This window comes from Malaclemys terrapin, chromosome 3 (assembly GCF_027887155.1).
Source record: "Malaclemys terrapin pileata isolate rMalTer1 chromosome 3, rMalTer1.hap1, whole genome shotgun sequence".
In the NCBI taxonomy this organism is placed as follows: Eukaryota; Metazoa; Chordata; order Testudines; family Emydidae; genus Malaclemys; species Malaclemys terrapin.
This window is the reverse complement of record NC_071507.1, coordinates 183,423,004-183,444,012: the sequence shown is the minus strand read 5'-3', so window position 1 is coordinate 183,444,012 and position 21,009 is coordinate 183,423,004. Positions and strand designations below refer to the sequence as shown.

Below are 21,009 nucleotides of genomic sequence, written 5' to 3'. Positions count from 1 at the left end.
TGAGCGCTGATAAGCTATGCAATGAAATGGTACCTGCCATGACGGTAGAAAATAAGGTGACCAGATGTCCCGATTTTATAGGGACAATCCCGATTTTGGGGTCTTTTTCTAATATAGGCTCCTATTACCCCACCCACCCCCGTCCTGATTTTTCACACTTGCTGTCTGGTCACCTACCGGAAAAGCTGAGGAAATATTGACTGAGAAGGCTGGTGTCAGTGCGTGGTTTACTCCTCCGCTCACACTGGGGCTGAGGGGTCCCAGTGCCTCTTTCCCCCCCCCTTACACTGGGATTGGTGAGTCCCAGTGCCTGTCCTCCCTTTACACCGGGTTTTGGGGTTTCCAGTACCAGTTTCCCCCCTTACACTGCAGTTGGGGGGGTGGGGGTGTCCCAGAGCCTGTTCCGCCCCCTTACCCTGGCTTTGGGGAAGGTCCCAGGTCCTATTCTCTGCCCCCCCCCCCCCCGGGTTTGGTTGGTCCCAATGCCCGGTGTCTGCCCGTTAGCTCGGTGGGGGGAAGGTGGTAATCCGCTGCCCTGTCTGTCAGGGGCGAGGAGGCGGGGCTGGGGGCGAAGTGCCCGCCCATAGCGGGCTGGGCGGCTGTGATAGGTCAGCAGGCGGAGGGGGTGGTGCAGTGTGAGCCGCGCCCCCTTGGCTGGGCGGGCGCTGGGGCTGCCGTCGCGCGCGAAGGCAGCGTTGGTGCGGGTGCCTGCTGCCGGCGGAGCACAGCGGCTCAGGTAAGGCGTGAGCGGGTTGCGGCCAGGCGAGGTCCCTCCGCCCCGCGCGGGGAGAGGTGGCGTTGGGCCCGCGTCGCCGCTTGCGTTGCCCCGGGAGACCGTGCGGGTGGGCGCTGGGACATGTGGGCGCAGACCAGGGTACGGCCGCGCTCTTCCCTGCGAGCTGCCCCCGCCTCGGAGTCCAGCCTCACCCGCCGGGGGGGGGTCCTGCTGGCTCCGGGCTTCCCCCCACCTCATTCGCTGCGGAGGCGGGTGGCAACCAGCGTACTGGGCTGCTGCTCCCCCGCCACTTCACTGGGGTTTGGGTGGGGAATGTGGGGCTAGCCCGTGTCTCTTCCTCTGTTATTCGGGGTGGGGCGGGGGGCCGCAGGGCCCAGTCTGCTCCCCGTACCCGGGGGGCCGCAGGGCCCAGTCTGCTCTCCTGGAGCACCCGCGGGCCCCCAGTGAGGGGCTAGCACCGCACAGACACTTAAGCAAATAGGTGGGCAGTCACCTCCTCAAAGAGCTGACACATTTATTTCAAACTATAGCAGGTGGATGAGGCAAGCAGAAGTAGGGTGTGTGGGGGAATAATGCACACGTAGTTAGATGGTTGAAGGAGAGGGTCCTTCACGTCCACTGGGCTCTATGTGTAATTTTTTCCCCCTTTATTATAGTTTGTGCATCCAGCACACTGCAAAATGTGTTTTACGCTTTGAACTCACCATTTGCCTATAAATAGGGTGAGGCAGTACCAACCTGAGACGCCATTCCCCCTCTTTGAAAAACAAAATTTACTTTGTTTTTATTGTCCCCCTGTGAATCATTGAGACTGGGGACAATGCAGGGACGTTTTATCCGTTATACTGGTATAGTTATATCTGTATAAGCCCTGTGAGGACATTCCTATTCTGGTATTAGGTTGGTTTTCTTTTTTAGCTTAAACCTTCTTTCAAAGTGTAACGTAAACTAAAGCAAAAACTGCCTCTTGCACCAGAATGAAGAGTATACTGCCGGTATAACTACTGGTTTTAATTCATTCTCGGGTTATACTGAAAAAAAAATGTTTCCTTCTAGCTGCTGGTGACATTTGACTATAAAGTGTCTCGAGAAGGCTTTTCTTAGACTAAACATGAGAATACTGAAGTTAGTTATGAGGATGGGTGGAAAAGACTTCTGTAACATTGGCTCCACCTTCCTGGTTGAATCCCTAAACCCCTTTCTGTATAGTGATGTTTCTGACATTGAACTGATACCACACTTGATTTTACTCATTTTTTTAAAATTTAGCTTCAAGGCAGTCTCAGTTTTATTTTATTGATCTGGCTTTCAGTATGCTAAGCTCTCAGCATTCCTGTTTTATGTACTGACATCCTGTGTATGTTCCATAAAGCGCTAGAAAGACTTTCACTTTTCATTTTTCTCCCTTTTTTATTTTCATGTTGTCCTGTTTTTTTTATTATTATTTTGATTTTTCCCTTCCCTTTTCCTAGCATCTCTGCATCTGCTTAGTTAGAAATGTATAATAATCTAAACCTCATTTTCACTTTGAGCTCCTACCTGGAGGAATGAAATCCATTTGTGACATAAGATTGCCTTTTGAGTACCTAGCACTTGCCTACAAAGAAACAGAGAAACCTCATGCCAGGTGGAGAAAAATAAAGCTAATTCCTTGCCGGTTTTGTAAGGTGTGATGTTATTAAATGTTCCTTTTTGGTAAAATGTAGAGAATATTTGTACACCAGCAGTTTTGTCATTTTTCTCTTAGACATGATTTCTGTATGAATATGAAGTTTCTTTACTAACTCCCCATATGTTTAGTTTAAATAAATAAAACTATGAAGCACTATAGAGATCAGGAATTTCTTAAACCTCCCAAGGCTATACTGTAATTTGTTCGTGGGTATAAAAGAAAATTACAGATTATATGAGAGTAACATTAAGAGCTTGACCTAAACCCACAAAAGTGGAAACTAACAGTTAAGGCTAAAATTCTTCCAAACACTACATTTTTGCCTAACTACTGAAGCACATCTGGTTTATAAGATTATACCTAAATGCAGCTAACTATATCTAAGCGTTTCACTCATTCCTTTGCGTTCTGAGTACTTCATATTTTAGTGCACTCCCTTTTTAATTTCCTTTTATGCTACCCTCTTGTATCCTTTATGTAGTAACTCTTGAATTCCTGTTTCCTTCCGCCCTCAATTTAAAAAAAAAAAAAAAAATCCATACGTTAGAAGCCATTAAAAAGTGAGTACTTGTTAGTCAAAAGAAAAAATAAAGGTAATACATAGGGGGATACTGTAATAATGTTGGATTAGTTGGATACCATTGCATAGTAACCATTGGCAAACATTGACACTCTAGTGGTGGTCAGAGTAGTTGTAATTGTCATAGTGCTGGGGAGATTTTTCATTGTCAGTGTGCTGAGGTTTAGAATGTCTTCATAATACTCTGCTTTTCTCAGGCCAAAAAACTATGTTGTTTAAAACTAGTGTTTAAAAATACATCTCCGAAGTATCTGGACTACACAGTGCATATCATTTAGACTAGAATGAAAATTTCCACCTTAAAATAGAAGTCCTTTTTTGCTGATGTACAAATAACCTCAAACTGGTTAGTCCTCTCCTATCAGTCACTTTTATATGCAAAATCTGAATATCCTGTAATAATAGCTTTTAATGTAATTTGTTTGTGTTGGGCATGATGCAAAGTGCCAGTGGCCTTCTTTAAAACCATTTTAATGACTACATTCAGAAACTCCCTTTCAGCTGCATACATAAAGTTTGATCATTCATTTGCTAATTCATGTAATAATCAAAATCACAACACTTCCATTGCGTTAGAAAGGTAAGAATACTGATATTAAAATATGAGTTGTGTGCTTTTATTTGTAAATCAAAAACAGTTTAAGGGTTTTTTTTATTTTTAATATAGAGCATTTATACAAAGCGCTTTACAATAGTTAACTAACGGTACGAACAACATTTGGAAAGATCAGTAAGTGGTCCGCCGAGACCCTCAGCAATTTTTAAGTGGTTTGCGGGGAAAAAAAAGTTAGAGAACCACTGGTCTACGATACAATTCTGCTAGTATAGTAGTTCTGGATAGAATGGTCTATCAGCAATCCTGTTTGTTGTGGCCCTTTATTGTGGTAATAAAAATTGGCCCAGTTTGTGAACGTATTCCTACTTTGATCTGGAGGACAATATTGATGTGGTTTGATAATGATTGATTGTATAGGTTGTGGAGATTCCTGGGTTTAGTTCTCTAGTGCTCTGTGGTGACTTGTCAATTAACGAGTCATAATTGGGCCTTAGATTTTTACATTCACAAACCTTCCTACTCCATTTACTCCTGGGGGAATTCTGCGTCAAAAAATTAAAAATTCTGCGCACCATATTTTAAAATTCTGCATATTTTATTTGTCAAAGTAACACAATATAATTATGCCAGTTTCAATTATTTTGGTAATTTATTTCACAGTATCTCTCAGTAAGTATGCCTGTAACAATACAGACCAAATAAAAAAGATTCTGGTAATTTTTTTTTGTTTTTGGTCAAATAGATTCCTTACTAGGCACATTAATACAGAACTTTGAGTAATTAATTTAAATTACAATACATAACTGTCTTTCCTTCACCTGTCAGAAACAGTGCAAAGGCTTGGGAGAATCAGGGGTAATGGAGGAGCTGAGAGAGGGGGAAGGAGCCTGGAGTGAACCTGGAGGGTTGTTGGGTGTGGGTTGGAGAAGTATGGAACAGGTTTTTTGGGGGGAGGGAGAGGTGGGATTGTGAGGGAGTTGGGAAGCATCCCCCATGCAGACCCTGGCTGACCCCAAGCCTCTCCCATTCAGTCAGACACATGGGGCCCTTGTCCCCACACCCTCATGGGTCTCTGCAGTCCCTCCCCATGTGGCCTTGCACCCCCACTCTCATTCAGCCCCTGGCTCAATCCTGTCACCCCACAGGCTCCTGAGCCCACACCCCAATGTGTCCCCGCACTAGCCATTCTGAACCCCAGTCTGTGACCTCCCCCAGCAGCCTTGTGTGCCCCACTCTCTGTCCTAATGTGACTCCATGGGGAGGGTGCTGTGATGAACTTCTATTCTTGGGAGAATTCTGCGCCACTGTGCATGCACAGAATTTTTTTCCCCCACAGAAAATACATTCTGCCCGAGAAGTGTTTCCGTTCTTCCTTTTGACAACTAGAGGCCGCTGTGGTGTCAGAACAGCTGGCTGGGTTCATGCTGCTGGCTGTTCCAATGCCACAGCAACTTCTGGTGGGCAAAAGGTGGAAAGGAACTGCAGCGCTTTTTGGGCAGAATGTATTTTCTGCAGGAAAAATAAGAATTCTGCAGGACACATGAATTTTGCACATGCGCTATGGTGCAAAATTTCCCCAGGAGTATCCATTATCTTGTTGTGGTGTTCCACTGTTCTTAAGGGGGGAATGTAGGCATACACTGGCATTTTAGGACATAGCAGGTCCATGGTGTGCTGTAGTTCCTTGATGCTTTCATTTTGAAGTAAATTTATGAGTAATGCATGGTTTGGAGGCTTTTTTAGTTGGAGTTTTACCTGGAAAACATGGCATTTTTTCTCTCTCTAGATTGCCTTGTAGGGGCCTTGTGCTTTAGTAAGTCTAAGGCAAGACTTGGCCAGATTATGACAAGATGATTTGTATACCAACTGACTTTTTTTTTTTCTTGAAGGTTTTTAGTGAGAGCTCTGGGTAAGAGCACAGTTTGAGCAGTGTATGTGTAGGTTGAACATGTCTGGATTGATACCGTGGTCCTTTCTGCTATCTTGTCACTTGAAGGCATCTGTTTGAACATGTAGTTTTTTGTTTCATAGAGAATGGATTGGTACATATGCTAATTAATCCACCATCATTTCCATTTTGCAGAAGCCCAAAGTTCCATCCAGGATGTCACATTGAAGAAAAGCTCTGTGTAAGCTCAAAAGCTTGTCTCTTTCACCAACGGGCACTGGTCCAATAAAATATATTCCCTCACCCACCTTGTATCTCTGATATCCTTGGACCAACACAGCTACATGAACACTGCATAGATTGAATCAAAGGTTTTTTTGGGGAAAGAGAAGCTTGAAATGCACTTCCTAATTTCTTCTTCTTTTTTTTTTTTATATGTTGATTACCATTCTGTAGTGCAAAGATGGGGAACATCTGTTTTGGGTTTTGTGTAGTCTGATGATATTGGCTAGTCTTTTGATGATAATCAAGTAACTTGAATATCTTACTGATGATCCTTCTAATACAGAAGAATCTGTTTTTTGAGGGCTGAAGCAGTCCCAGCATGGTGGTTAGCTCCTATGATCCTGTCTCCGGTAAATGGACTCCAGAACTATGTTGAAACAGCTCCTATAAGGCTTATTACTGTGCACACCTAGAAGTTTGAATTTCTCCTTTAATATATTATTTGGGACTTGTTGGATCTAATTTTCTGTGGATTTTATTTGAATTAATAGATTGCAATAGAAATGTCTGAGGACAGGTTTCATAGGCTCCAAGGCCAGAAGGGACCATCATGATCATCTAATTTGACCTCCTGTATAACATAGACCACAGATCATTTCTTAAATAGTTCCTAGAATATATCTTTTAGAAAAACATCCAATCTTGATTGACAAGTTATCAGTGATGGAGAATTGAACATGAACCTAGGTAATTTGTTCCAGTGGTTAATTACCCTCACTGTCAAATTTACACCTTATTTCCAGTCTGAATTTGTCTAGCTGCAACTACCAGCTATTGGATTGCATTATATTTTTCTCTGGTAGGCTGAAGAGCCCATTATTATATATTTATTCCTCATGTAGATAATTATAGTCTGTAGTCAAGTTACCTGCTGTCCTTCTCTTTGTTAAGCTCCATCATTATAAGGCATATTTTTTTAATCCTTAATCATTCTCATGGCTCATCTCTGAACCCTCTCCAATTTATCAACATCCTTCTTGAATTGTGGGCATGAGAACTGGACACGGTATTTCAGCTGTGGTTGTACTAGTCCCCACAGTGGTAAAATAACCTTTGTACTCCTACTCCAGATTCCCCTGTTCATGCTTCCCAGGATGACATTACTTCTTTTGGCTACAGCATCATATTGGGAGCTCATGTTCAGAATATTATCCAGCATGACCCCCAAATCTTTCTCAGTCACTACTTCCCAGGATAGATTCTCTTATTCTGTAAGTATGGCCTACATTCTTTGTCCCTACATGCATACACTTGCATTTAGTCATATTAAAATGCTTATTGTTTGCTTGTGCCCCGTTTACTAAGTGATCTATATCGCTCTGAATCAGTGACCTGTCCTCCTCATTATTTACCACTCCAACTTGTGTATCATCTTCAAACTTTATCAGTGATGATTTTGAGTTTTATTTTCCAGGTCATTGATAAAATGTTAAATATTGTAGGGCCAAAAACTGACCCCTGTGGGATGCCACTGAAAACACACCCACTCAGTGATGATTCCCTGTTTAGAATTACTTTTTGAGACCTATTGCTTATGCAGTTTTTAATCCATTTAATGTGTGCTATGTTAATTGTATATCATTCTGGTTTTTAAATTAAAATATGGTGCAGTACCAAGTCAAATATCTTACAAAAGTTTGAGTATATTATGTCAGCACTTTTACCTTTATCAACCAAATTTATAATCTCATCAAAAAAATTACCAAGTTAGTTTGATTTACATTAATTCTACTACTCTCCTTAAATTCTTATTAACTGAGTCCTATTATTTTACTGGGATTGATGTCAGGCTGACGGGCCTATAATTACTGAGGTCATCCCATTTACCCTTTATAAAAATTGACACAATATTAGCTTTCTTCCAGTCTTCTGGAACTTCCCCGGTGCTCCAAGTCTGATTGAAAATAATCATTAATCTTCCGATGACTTCCTCAGCTAGCTCTCTTAAAATTCTTGGATGCAAGTTTTCTGGACTTGCTGATTTTAAAAATGTCTCTTTATTAGCTTTTGTTTAATATCCTCCAGAGGTACTAGTAGGATGAAGAGTATTTTTATTGCATGATGACACTACATCATTTTTTCCTTCAAATACAAAACAGAAATATTTACTGAGCACTTCTGACTTTTTTGAATTATTATTGATAATGTAGTGTTGTTATGGTCCCATATTATTGTCAGGTTTCTCTTGTTCCTAATATATTTAAAAAAAAAAAAAAAAAAACTCCTTATTGTCCTTAACTTTGCTGGCCATAGATTTCTTCTTGTGTCCCTTGGCTTCCCTAATCAGTTTTCTATAATTTCTAACTTCTGGTTTATATTTCTTAAAATGAAATTATATTATATTATATTTCCCTTTCTTTGGTATATATTATTTTTAATTTTTTTTGTACGTGTCTTCACTTCCCGTCTAAGTCAGATTGTGCTGGTGTGTGTTTTTTTTTTTTTTTTTTTTTTTTTAAGTTTTCTTCCTGAATTGTGGCTTTTTGAGATTCTGGTAAGGTGTTTTTAAATGATTTCCAATTATCATTCACATTGTTTTGAGTCAGTTCTTCCTTCTAGCTAACTGGCTTATGACTGTTTTCAGCTTTGTGTAATTGGCCCCGTTAAAGCAATAAATATAATATATATTACTGGGTTGGACTCATTCTGCTTGCACGTTATAAATATGACCAAGTCATGATCACTTGTACCTAAGCTAATATTAATTTTTAGTTCTATGATCAGCTCCTTGTTAGGACAAGTTCTACACTAATAAAAAAATTTCCCATGTTGACAGTACAATTTTGTTAGTTGGGAAATCGTAATCTGTAATGTTTAGAAATTCCGAAAATTTTTTAGTACTGGCAGCATGAGACCTCCAACGTGTATCATTTAAATCGAAGCCCCCCCATAATCACATACCTTTTCTCCTATGTATTATGGATAGGTGCATAAGGAGGCGGTTATCCTTTTCCCTGTTGTGACTTGGTGGTCTGTAGCAGACACTAACTAATACTGTATCTTGTACTTTATCTGTTAGAACATTGGTTCATAAGCATTCAAGATCATTTTCTTCTGAGTTATCAGTAACTCAGGAACAGGGAGGAAGGATTTTCTCATAGTATTTAATATTATTTGTTTAAATGACTTGTTTCTAGATTGGATCTGGAAGTTGGAATTGGTAGGATTGTTTCTCTTCTGAGTTGTCATTATTTCTAGAAACTATTTGTGTCTAATGCTGCTTCAGCCTGATAATCCCCTCCCTCAGTGTAATTTGATTTCCTCTGTTAACGCGTTATTATGTAATTTTGTAGTTCTGCAGTTCTCAAACTGTGGTGTAGCCTGCTGGTGGTTTCCATAGAGGAGGTTCTATGCAAACAGCATTGTTTTCAGATCTGAAGGGCTTGGACATCGGTAGAAGCAGCAACAAGGCAGAGCCATCATAATTGCCTCCAGTAGAAGCAGCTCCTGCATAGAAGAGGAAATGGGAGCTGTTCTATATTCATCTACATTACATCTTTAATATTAGTGATGTAAGCTCTAGCATAGACTATGCTTAGGTATTTTCAGCACAGTCTCAGAGTAGGGTTTCATAACATGGTAATGAAAATGTCAGACCCTATCTACTCTGGTGCTGGCACTACTATCACCAATGCAACTGTATCAGTGCTGGATAGTGGGTATGAAATTCTGTAGTGTAGACAAGGCCTCGGAGACAGGAACTGTCATCTACCAGTGAGAATGGAGCTACCAATTGTCTCAGGAGCTGTCAGTGAGACAGGAGCAACCTCTACCACTACATAGCTCTCTTGTGGTAGTCCCCTTCTTCCTGCACATAGGTCTGGAGGTGAGACCTCCTAGTGAGGTAAATAGAAAGGAACATAAACACTGCCAAAATAAGTGTAAAATTGTAATAAGAAAAGCCAAAGAGGAGTTTGAAGAACGGCTAGCCAAAAACTCAAAAGGTAATAACAAAATGTTTAAGTACATCAGAAGCAGGAAGCCTGCTAAACAACCAGTGGCGCCCCTAGACGATCGAGATACAAAAGGAGTGCTTAAAGATGATAGTCATTGCGGAGAAACTAAATGGATTCTTTGCTTCTGTCTTCATGGCTGAGGATGTTAGGGAGATTCCCAAACCTGAGCCGGCTTTTGTAGGTGACAAATCGGAGAAATTGTCACAGATTGAGGTGTCGCTAGAGGAGATTTTGGAATTAATTGATAAACTTAACAGTAACAAGTCACCGGGACCAGATGGCATTCACCCAAGAGTTCTGAAAGAACTCAAATGTGAAGTTGCGGAACTGTTAACTAAGGTTTGTAACCTGTCCTTTAAATTGACATCTGTACCCAATGACGGGAAGATAGCTAATGTAACGCCAGTATTTAAAAATCTAGAGGTGATCCCAGCAATTACAGACTGGTAAGTCTAACGTCAGTACCGGGCAAATTAGTTGAAACAATAGGAAAAAATAAAATTGTCAGAACATAAATTGTTGGGCGAAAGTCAACATGGTTTCTGTAAAGGGAAATTGTGTCTTACTAATCTATTAGAGTTCTTTGAAGGGGTCAACAAACATGTGGACAAGGGGGATCCAGTGGACCTAGTGTACTTAGATTTCCAGAAAGCCTTTGACAAGGTCCCTCACCAAAGGCTCTTACATAAATTAAGTTGTCATGGGATAAGAAGGTAGGTACTTTCATGGATTGAGAACTGGTTAAAAGACCGAGAACAAAGGGCAGGAATAAATGGTAAATTCTCAGAATGGAGAGGGGTAAGAAGTGGTGTCCCCTGAGGGTCAGTCCTAGGACCAATCCTATTCAACTTATTCATAAATGATCTGGAGAAAGGGGTAAAAAGTGAGGTGGCAAAGTTTGCAGATGATACTAAACTGCTCAAGATAGTTAAGACCAAAGCAGACTGTGAAGAACTTCAAAAAGATCTCACAAAACTAAGTGATTGGGCAACAAAATGGCAAATGAAATTTAATGTGGATAAATGTAAAGGAATGCACATTGGAAGAAATAACCCCAACTATACATACAATATGATGGGAGCTAATTTAGCTACAATGAATCAGGAAAAAGATCTTGGCGTCATCGTGGATAGTTCTCTAAAGACGTCCACGCAGTGTGCAGTGGCGGTCAAAAAAGCAAACAGGATGTTAGGAATCATTAAAAAGGGGATAGAAAATAAGATGGAGAGTATCTTATTACCCTTATATAAATCCATGGTATGCCCACATCTTGAATACTGCGTACAGGTGTGGTCTCCTCATCTCAAAAAAGATATACTGGCACTAGAAAGGGTTCAGAGAAGGGCAACTAAAATGATTAGGGGTTTGGAACGGGTCCCATATGAGGAGAGATTAAAGAGGCTAGGACTCTTCAGCTTGGAAAAGAGGAGACTAAGGGGGGATATGACAGAGGTATATAAAATTATGAGTGATGTAAAGAAAGTAAATAAGGAAAAGTTATTTACTTGTTCCCATAATACAAGAACTAGGGGCCACCAAATGAAATTAATGGGCACAGGCTTAAAACAAAAAAAAAAAAGGAAGTTCTTCTTGTGGAACTCCTTGCCTGAGGAGGTTGTGAAGGCTAGGACTATAACAGCGTTTAAAAGAGAACTGGATAAATTCATGGAGGGTATGTCCATTACTGGATATTAGCTAGGATGGGTAAGGGAGGGTGTCCCTAGCCTCTGTTTGTCAGAGGGTGGAGATGGATGGCAGGAAAGAGATCACTTACTTGATCATTGACTGTTGGGCTCACTCCCTCTGAGGCACCTGGCATTGGCCACTGTCGGTAGATAGGATACTGGGCTAGATGAACCTTTGGTCTAACCCAGTACCGCCATTCTTATGTTCTTAGGGATGTGGCAGGCCAGAATTTCAAGGGAGTGGAGAAATAGTTGCAGGTAGCTAGGGGGGAAGTGTGGTTTCCATCCAATAGAAGGACAAAATAACAAATATAGAAAACACAGTAAACAATATCTAAATACTTTCCTAATGTTACATTTCCATATAAACAATTGCAATTACTACAAGGACAGTTAGTGATTACAAATGAGATCAGGACTGGGATATTGGAAAACGGCGTCCATGAGATTCTCTCAAAGGTAGTCCATGCTAGGAAAATTTGAGAACCCCTGTTACTGTTATCAGTATTGAACAGATTAGTGTCTATATGGTGTATGTCTTGAGGTTCTTTATAGTTTTTCTTTATATTTTTGCATCAAATATTACCCTTTTTTTTTTTTTTTAATTTTTCTGTTGTGTGCTTTTAATAATTTGTTGTTGGATTTCAGATTTTGAAGTGAGTTTGGGCTCTATTGTTTGATTAACTGATTAATTTTTTTTATGAGTAGAGAGGCTCATGAATGTTTTCCTTTTAATTGTATAGGTTTTATGGACAGATCATAAAGGTTTTAGGTGTGTGGCTAGTTGCTTATCCATTAATATAATGGGTGTAAAACTAGTTAGTTACATTTTGACAAGCATGGTTGGGATTTGACTATTTATTTGTTCATTATGTCATAGTCACACATTGTCTTTTACTGAACTAAAATTAAATCTACCTAAAAAAATCCCCTTTTATTCTGCTACTGAAGAACACTGTGGGCTGCTAAGTCCTTGCAGTCTGAGTCACCACAATTGTAGTAAATGTTAATAGTTTTGTGAACGCAGTTACATTCTGTATGATCTGTTTTATTTATAAATCAAAGGGTTACTGACAGGTTAAAAATCAAATTTAAGAAGCATATTCCTTGCTAATGTTTGAAATCATATTTAATTATTAAAACAAAATTAAAAACATTTTTCACTATTTATGCTGCTAAATGCAAAGAGCAAATCCTATGGCTATAAAAATTTGACTAGTAAGTTTCTAACAAATTTCACTTTCAGGTTCTCATGTACTAGCAGTGATAGGCCTGGGGGGAAAAAAAACAAGTGGTGTGGTGTTTTTTTTTTTTTTAAGCTGGTCACCAACCCTGCATTTTGAATCATATTTGACCTGACAGTGTCCCTTGTTAAAAGTTTGCATCTCTTTCAGTTAGTTTTAAGGACCAAGGCTCTGCTATTTCAAATGCTTACACATGTTCTTAACTTTAAGACTTGGCCTGTGATCCTGCAAACACTTACACTTGGTTAACTTTAACTGTTTGCTGCATCAGTGACCAAGAAAGCAGGGACAGCTTGGTTACAATATTAAGTGAAAATAGCTGGGTAACAACAGATGGATTTTGGATCTGAGTCTGCAGCCCACATCCTATGGGGCTGGTGGCTAGGTTGGACCTATAAGTAATCTGTATAAGCGGCTGTAGTTAGGCAAATGTTTGCGTGTCAGGAGCATCATCATATGAGTTGGGCCAGGCTTCCTAATTGTCGTCTGAGTTACTGAGGCCCCAAACTGAGAAAAACTTTGTCTTGTTAATAATGCAGAACAACAAAACTCATTGAAGGCATGTGGAATGGCATTTACCTTTCTACAGTTTGGAGCCTTAAGTTGACAATGTCTTCTAAAAGGCCCAAGTTTTGTAAACTACATTATTAGTCTCTTTTCTGGTCCTGTTTTGTTGAGCTGCATTTGTTCAACAAAAGGGTGTGGAGGCAGACACCAAAACATTATAGAACACATATAGGAATGTAGAATAGTAAATACTGTATTACGCAGCTTTGCATTTTACTTACAGTTCTGAGTCAGTATATCTGATTCCAAAAGATAAATTCATATACTAGTGATATGGCATTAATAATTGTATTTGCTTACCTGTCCTGCATCTTTTAGTTTTTAAAGTGTAGCCAGGAAATCATGACATATTTTGTGACCAGTAACTACATATGTATTAGAAAAAATGTTGATTGATTTTCATGTTCTACGTTTGTGCTTTGTGTATGCACTCTTTTTTTTTTTTTTTTTTTTTTCCCCTGAGATAGGGATGAGTGAGTAGTAGAGCTGCTCACAACATCCTAATTCATATGCCAGTGCTGAAGGGAGCAGTTCTTGTAGTGGTGCTGACTTCCTTCTATTCTTTTGCCCATAAAAGGAGAAAAACGCTACCATATGACTTGCACTGGAGAGAATCACAAGGCAAAAAATGTATGTTTTAAAAATCACTTTAGGAAGTTTATTCTGTTACATTGCTTGCTGTATTCTATTTTATGTAAACATGTCTAAAGTAACTCAGATATTTTTTTGGTCCCCTCCCTCCGCCCTGAGTTTTGTGCATCTCGGTTGGTAACAATTTTTTTTTTTTTTTATAAAAGAGAGACCATATTACTGGTAAAGTGAAAAATAGATTTAATTCTTCCTGGGAATACTTGATAGTAACACCTTCAATGAAGATCTGCAGAATTGAAATATATTTTGTTGTTCTGATGATTTTATTTTTTTGTTAAACAACTTTGAACTAAAGGCCCAATTGTTCTTTCTTTCCCTTTGATGAGAGAAGATTCTGATGGGCGCAGGGGGGGGGGGGGGGTGTAAAGAGGGTGGAAGGTAAATACCAGCTCTTTCACCAAGCCATTTCTAAACCTCACAGAAACATTTCTCCTGGGGCTGAGGAACAGCTTTCCAGAGCATTCTTCCATCCTGTGTCAGTGACTATCTACACACACACAATCACTTAAGAATCACTTGGATTTTACAGAGTATCATGCAGTTTTGTCAATAGCATTGTTGTTTTGGCTACTTTAAACTAAAATAGATCTGAAATTTTAAAATATGTAGCAAAAAGCTGTGATTATAGATTGTCAGCTGCAGAAAATCATTCCATTGTGTGAATATTTGTATAGTGTCAAAAAATTACACATATATTGCATATTGGGGACCAGATTCTTTACTGCCTTGCAACCCTGTGTAATCATTTATACTCGTGCTAAGTGGGTTACAGCATTATTATTATTATTATTATTTTTTATTTTTTTTTTTGGGACTATGCCAGTGATTTTCAGACCTCAGTGGTTCAGGAGCCAAATTAATGATCAACATTACCCAAAAGAGCCACAGTAGTGTGAATTCACTGTTTCATTTACTTTAGTAGTATATATTCATGTTTAAACAATATGACAGGGAAATATTTAGTGTGTGTGTATAATATCTGTAAAAATTCTCTCAGCAAAATAACTGACCAAGTATTATTAATTTATCACCTATAATTGGTTAATCACATAGTAAAAGCATACTAATTGGTTGTTAATTAAATCAGTGTTTTAATATCATGTGCTGCAAATAGCTGCAGGAGACACATTAAAGAGCCACTTACTTAGTCTGAGTATGACTGAACTAGGCAGTATCTGATACCCACTTTGTACCTTGTGTAGCCATTTATGTAAACCACTGGAAAATCACACCACTGGCAATTAAAGAGCCATTGCTTTATTTCTTTTAATCAGAATCGAGGGGAAACTTTTGTATTAACTATGAAATTAAAATCTTAAAAATCTAGAGCCTGGTGCCTTTTCTTTAGGAATAAAAAGTTCTTTAACAAATTGGTGTTAACAAACAAAGAGGATTAGCTGGTCTGAAGTAACTGCTATAGTCTACATCTATTAATCTGTTTTGGAAACAAGTGAAAACATAAGTAGATGTCATTCCCCTTCCACCCCCCATTATTCATAAACAGTAGCAAACATACAGCCTCCTAAAAATTGGTGGTTTTATTTTACCTTTTCATTAGCTTCTCAAAGAGATCAAGTGTCCTCTCCAGATCCCCACATAACAACCAGCCAACTTAATAGTGGCAATGGAAGGCTGTACTGTCAGCTGCTCTATATTGGCATACCGTCATTGACGCTAGTGGACCTATGCCAATTTACAGAGACTAACAATTTGGCCCAGAGTCTCTTCTGGTATTGGAAGCAATCCAGGTGATTAGAATAAGGAGTCAGATGCTCAGATACAATAGAGATGGGCACACTAGTTATTTTTATTATTAAACAGAGATTGAGAATTTCCAGGCTTCTAGATAGAAGATGCACTTAAAATTCCAGTTATTCCCCATAGTGCCAAAAGTGTAGAGAGACTGTTGCCTTTGATCACTGCAATATGTAGATTGATATACACTAGCTGAGGATCAGGACCTTTAACTTTTGTCATCTAACAAAATATTGCAAACCTCTAATCACATTTTTAACTAAATGAAAAAAGGAGCTGCTGAGTACCTGTGTGGAATACCTGGAAACTCAAAAAGATACTGTCTGCTGTGTCCCTGGTTAATTTTCAGAATTCTTGTTTCTGAAAAGCAATGTCTCCAGAAATGGAATTGCAGCAACCCTCACTCAAGAGTATTATGAGAAGTATCACTTTTCAGGAGATTGTGATTCACAAACTTGCCATTGATGCTGTGGGGTAAGCTATGACCGGTTTATTTCTAGACGTTTCAGATGATTAGCTATAGGCATCCAGCACAACAACCATGGCTATCGGAGGAGGCCTTCCAGATAATTAAATTGAAGGCCGCAGCCCGCCAGCATGGTGATAAGCACGCTCCTAATCAGCTGAAGTGAAAATTTAACACCCTGAGACTCCGCAATTGCGAGGCATATTATAACCAAGTGGTGGATGATGCCAAATTTGGCTTGAAGCCAGCATTTCATGCCATTCGCAATTTCAGCAGTCAAGAGGTAGTCACTACAAACTGCATCCTGAATGACAGCCAAGGCCATCCATGTAAATCGGATGATTACCTTCTCTCATGGGTATTCTATTTCACATTTGGGGACAATGTATACCTTCAAGTCAGCGGCACTGCTATGGGTATCCGCATGGCCCCACAGTATGCCAACATTTTTATGGCTGACTTAGAACAATGCTTCCTCAGCTCTCGTCCCCAAACCCCCTATTCTACTTGCACTACATTGATGACATCTTCATCATCTGGACCCATGGAAAAGAAGCCCTTGAGGAATTCTACCATGATTTCAACAATTTCCATCCTACCACCAACCTCAGCCTGGACCAGTCCACACAAGAGATCCACTTTCTGGACACTACACTGCTAATAAGCGATGGTCACATAAACACCACCCTATACCGGAAACCAACTGACTGCTATACTTACCCAGATGCCTCCAGCTTTCATCCAGACCACATCACACGATCCATTGTCTACAGCCAAGCTCTAAGATACAAACGCATTTGCTCCAATCCCTCAGACAGAGACAAACACCTACAAGATCTCTATCAAGCATTCTTAAAACTGCAATACCCACCTGCTGAAGTGAAAAAACAGATTGACAGAACCAGAAGAATACCCAGAAGTCACCTACTACAGGACAGGCCCAACAAAGGAAGTAACAGAACGCCACTAGCTGTCACCTTCAGCCCCCAACTAAAACCTCTCCAATGCATCATCAAGGATCTACAACCTATCCTGAAGGACTGTCCTTCACTCTCAGAGATTTTGGGAGACAGGCCTGTCCTTGCTTACAGACAGCCCCCCAATCCGAAGCAAATACTCACCAGCAACCACATATCCCACAACAAAAACACTAACCCAGGAACCTATCTTTGCAACAAAACCTGTTGCAAACTCCGTCCACATATCTATTCAAGGAACACCATCGTAGGACCTAATCACATCAGCCACACCATCAGGGGCTTGTTCACCTGCACATCTACCAATGTGATGTATGCCATCATGTGCCAGCCATGCCCCTCTGCCATGTACATTGGCCAAACCAGACAGTCTCTACGCAAAAGAATAAATGGACACAAATCAGACGTCAAGAATTATAACATTCAAAAACCAGTTGGAGAACACGTCAATCTCCCTGGACACTCCAATTACAGGCCTAAAAGTGGCAATTCTTCAACAAAAATACTTCAGAAACAGACTCTAACGAGAAACTGCAGAACTGGAACTAATTTGCAAACTGGACACCATTAAATTAGGCTTGAATAAAGACTGGGAGTGGATGGGTCATTACACAAACTAAAAACTATTTTCCCCATGCTAATTTTTCCCCTACTGTTACTCACACCTTCTTGTCAACTGTTTGAAATGGGCCATCTTGATTATCACTACAAATGTTTTTTTTTTTTTTTTCCTCCTGCTGATCTCCCACCTTAATTGATTAGTCTCGTTGGGCAAATTGCAGTTTCTGCCTAGATGTCTAGAAGGCTGTGGAGCATCTATACAGAGGTAGGGTTTAGCTCATGCCACAGAAGTGTTGCTTTTTAATATATCTGTTTTCCAGAAAATGGTTTCCACTATTCATTCTGAACATCGCTGAAAAATGTACTGTTGAGTGCTGTAACCTACTGATGACTTCAAAATTCTGGCTATGATATTCCAAGACCTTTTTTGAGGCTGGCATAGAATGACTAATTAGAATTGTTTGTTTTCTCTCATGCAGTAAATTCTTGGACTCTGTCTCCTTTCGCCTAACCAGATTCTCTATTCCTATCATGGGGGTTTTGTTCGGGAGTGCAGACGTGCAAGCACATCTGAAAGAAAATCAAGGAAAGTGTGGGCCCCTTACTGAATGAGGGAGGCAACCTAGTGACCGAGGATGTGGAAAAAGCTAATGTACTCAAAGATTTTTTTGCCTCTGTCTTCACGCACAAGGTCAGCTCCCAGATTGCTGCACTGGGCAGTACAGCATGGGGAGAAGGTGACCAACCCTCTGTGGAGAAAGAAGTGGTTCGGGACTATTTAGAAAAACTGGACGTGCACAAGTCCATGGGGCCGGATGCGCTGCATCCGAGGGTGCTAAAAGAGTTGGCGGGTGAGATTGCAGAGCCATTAGCCATTATTTTTGAAAACTCATGGCGATCGGGGGAGGTCCCAGATGACTGGAAAAAGGCTAATGTAGTGCCCATCTTTAAAAAAGGGAAGAAGGAGGATCCGGGGAACTACAGGCCAGTCAGCCTCACCTCAGTCCCTGGAAAAATCATGGAGCAGGTCCTCAAGGAATCAATTATGAAACATTTAGAGGAGAGGAAAGTGATCAGGAACAGTCAGCATGGATTCACGAAGGGGAAGTCGTGCCTGACTAACCTAATTGCCTTCTATGATGAGATAACTGGCTCTGTGGATGAGGGGAAAGCAGTGGATGTGTTATTTCTTGACTTTAGCAAAGCTTTTGATACGGTCTCCCACAGTATTCTTGCCACCAAGTTAAAGAAGTATGGGCTGGATGAATGAACTGTAAGGTGGATAGAAAGCTGGCTAGATCGTCGGGCTCAACGGGTAGTGATCAATGGCTCCATGTCTAGTTGGCAGCCGGTTTCAAGCGGAGTGCCCCAAGGGTCGGTCCTGGGGCCGGTTTTGTTTAATATCTTTATTAATGATCTGGAGGATGGTGTGGACTGCACTCTCAGCAAGTTTGCAGATGACACTAAACTAGGAGGCGTGGTAGATACACTAGAGGGTAGGGATCGGATACAGAGGGACCTAGACAAATTAGAGGATTGGGCAGAAAAAAACCTGATGAGGTTCAACAAGGACAAGTGCAGAGTCCTGCACTTAGGACGGAAGAATCCCATGCACTGCTACAGACTAGGGACCGAATGGCTAGGTAGCAGTTCTGCTGAAAAGGACCTAGGGGTCACAGTGGACGAGAAGCTGGATATGAGTCAACAGTGTGCTCTTGTTGCCAAGAAGGCTAACGGCATTTTGGGCTGTATAAGTAGGGGCATTGCCAGCAGATCGAGGAACGTGATCGTTCCCCTTTATTCGACATTGGTGAGGCCTCATCTGGAATACTGTGTCCAGTTTTGGGCCCCACACTACAAGAAGGATGTGGAAAAATTGGAAAGAGTCCAGCGGAGGGCAACAAAAATGATTAGGGGTCTGGAGCACATGACTTATGAGGAGAGGCTGAGGGAACTGGGATTGTTTAGTCTCCAAAAGAGAAGAATGAGGGGGGATTTGATAGCAGCATTCAACTACCTGAAGGGGGGTTCCAAAGAGGATGGAGCTCGGCTGTTCTCAGTGGTGGCAGATGACAGAACAAGGAGCAATGGTCTCAAGTTGCAGTGGGGGAGGTCCAGGTTGGATATCAGGAAAAACTATTTCACTAGGAGGGTGGTGAAACACTGGAATGCGTTACCTAGGGAGGTGGTGGAGTCTCCTTCCTTGGAGGTTTTTAAGGCCCGGCTTGACAAAGCCCTGGCTGGGATGATTTAGCTGGGAATTGGTCCTGCTTTGAGCAGGGGGTTGGACTAGATGACCTCTTGAGGTCCCTTCCAACTCTGATATTCTATGATTCTATGATAAGCAGAACCATAACACTTTAGCAATGGTGTAGGAATTGGCACCACTCCCTTATGAAGTCCCACTCATGTGTGTCCCCCAGACTTACCACTCCCAGAAAGGGTTTTTCCCTGCTCTACATCAGCTTCTCTTCAGAAGAGATTCTAAAAGGGCAGACAAGCCACTGAAGGAAAAACTACCAAGGCAGAAAGAATCTAACCAATTCTGCTCTGTGTGGTGGGGGATGGGTGGCTTTTATCAATAAAGGTTCCTTCCTTTTCTCCATATCGATCTGTTTGTTTTCAAGAGCTCTAATTAGGAGGCCTTTGATCCTATCATGGAGCAAGGTGAATGGGCAGTTGCTTCTTGTCTCTAGTTAGATCCACCGTGGCTCTCTTTTTCACACCATTGCTGAGCTGCCAGAGTTCCTGCTCCAGGGACTCCCCCATCTAGCCACTTGCCTCTTCCTGGTATTAGTCAGACTTCATTTTTAATGCCTCAGAAATTCTTTTAGTTGCAAGGCAGTGTTGAATCTAAAGTGCTTTAGTGGTTCTGTTCGTTGAGCAGGTGTATAGCTTTCTTTTTCCTCCCTCTATCTCCAATAAGAACTGATTGATTAAATACCCTGTTGAATTCTTCTAAAGATGTGAGGCTTCTTTCTACCTACTATGCTCTGCTGAGTCCCTAAACTTGCTTTGACTCAAGTGTAAATGATCACCCTCCACACACTCTCCATTGCCTCAGAACAATAAACTGCGTCCATTAGGTCACTGTGGGCTAGAAAACACAAAATATGGCAATCTTTTCAGAGAGTTCCCCAACTTGGGCAGCTCTGCCAGCTTTCCTGCCATTCATCTCTAACCAAACAGGAACTATTTTAAAAAAGTTAAACCATTTTCCCTTCAAAGTTTGAAAACAAAATTCACCTCCAGGCAGAGATCAAGCATGAAAATTTTCACTGAGTGAAAACCTGTGATTAGATTGGAAACAGTTACTTTACAGCTGTAATTACAGTAGGATCTACAAGTGCAGCTCTGGGATTTCAAGAGCCAAGTTTTATCCCAGTAACTTATTTGCCTGATTACCTCTGCCTCTAAATTTGCACAGCAG

The 21,009-nt window shown here is 40.8% G+C and overlaps 1 protein-coding gene across 2 annotated transcripts in view; it reads left to right on the top strand.

The window, feature by feature from the left end:
- Positions 1–663: 663 nt before the first annotated feature.
- The window catches only part of CYRIA (CYFIP related Rac1 interactor A), a 74,011-nt gene continuing 53,665 nt past the window's right edge, over positions 664–21,009 (top strand). For both annotated transcript variants that reach the window (XM_054023802.1, XM_054023798.1), the window contains exon 1: positions 664–736. The gene's annotated coding sequence lies outside the window, so the exon portion shown is untranslated. The remainder of the gene's footprint in view (positions 737–21,009) is intronic.